At 36.0% G+C, this 664-nt stretch overlaps 1 long non-coding RNA gene across 3 annotated transcripts in view; it reads right to left on the minus strand.

Annotated features, from left to right (window-relative positions):
- Positions 1 to 3: 3 nt before the first annotated feature.
- LOC107709586 (uncharacterized) overlaps positions 4 to 664 on the minus strand; it is a 930-nt gene continuing 269 nt past the window's right edge. The window contains exons 1-3 of one of the 3 annotated variants that reach the window (XR_001636510.1): positions 455 to 626; positions 268 to 323; positions 4 to 85 (exon numbers count right to left, since the gene is read on the minus strand). This is a non-coding gene — a long non-coding RNA (uncharacterized LOC107709586). Of the gene's footprint in view, positions 86 to 267; positions 324 to 454; positions 627 to 664 lie in introns of those variants that run through there. The other 2 variants (XR_001636511.1, XR_001636509.1) reach the window with 2 other exon arrangements.

Consider the following 664-nt stretch of genomic DNA (forward strand, 5'->3'; position numbering starts at 1 on the left):
GTTCCGGAGACCTGGGCACAGCCTAGTCGTCCTGACTCCTGGCATGCAATATTTTGCACTAGAGCCTTGCAGCTTTAGAAAAAAACTAAACAGAAACAAAATTAAATAACAGATTTTTACATGAATGACTGAAAGCAAGCACAAATTAGCCAGCTGGAATGGACACATTGCTAATGTTTTTCTTCCAAGATTGACCAAATCACCCTTCATTAGGCCTGATTCAAAAATTTCTATAACAGAGGTGATACAACATGAAAATATACTTACTATTCCTTTGCTTGTCTCTGCACTCAGATTTCAGTTTGTCTTCTATAGCAGCTGATCTGAAAAACAACAAATGTTAATATTTCACACACACACACACAAAAAAAAGCAAATTATGATTTGTTTTCTTTTTAAGAATGAAAACGTTGTTGTTCACTTGTTGAAAATGTTCACGCTGAGAACAATGTACCTGGTCGGTAATATAGTCAAAAACCTTCCCAGCCTCAGCAGTTTCAGATGTACTGTATGCTCTCATATAAGCAACCCTTCTTACAATTTAATCTTTGTTCTTATCTGTAATGAGAAATATATATTAGAAAATAAAGGCGATAAGGTTGTCAAGCTTGAACAAATATAAACACCAACCAACGAACGCTTCCGCAGTTGGCTAATCAGCTCA

The sequence above is a fragment of the Sinocyclocheilus rhinocerous genome, unplaced genomic scaffold, assembly GCF_001515625.1.
Source record: "Sinocyclocheilus rhinocerous isolate Xijiao unplaced genomic scaffold, SAMN03320098_v1.1 scaffold12945, whole genome shotgun sequence".
In the NCBI taxonomy this organism is placed as follows: domain Eukaryota; kingdom Metazoa; phylum Chordata; class Actinopteri; order Cypriniformes; family Cyprinidae; genus Sinocyclocheilus; species Sinocyclocheilus rhinocerous.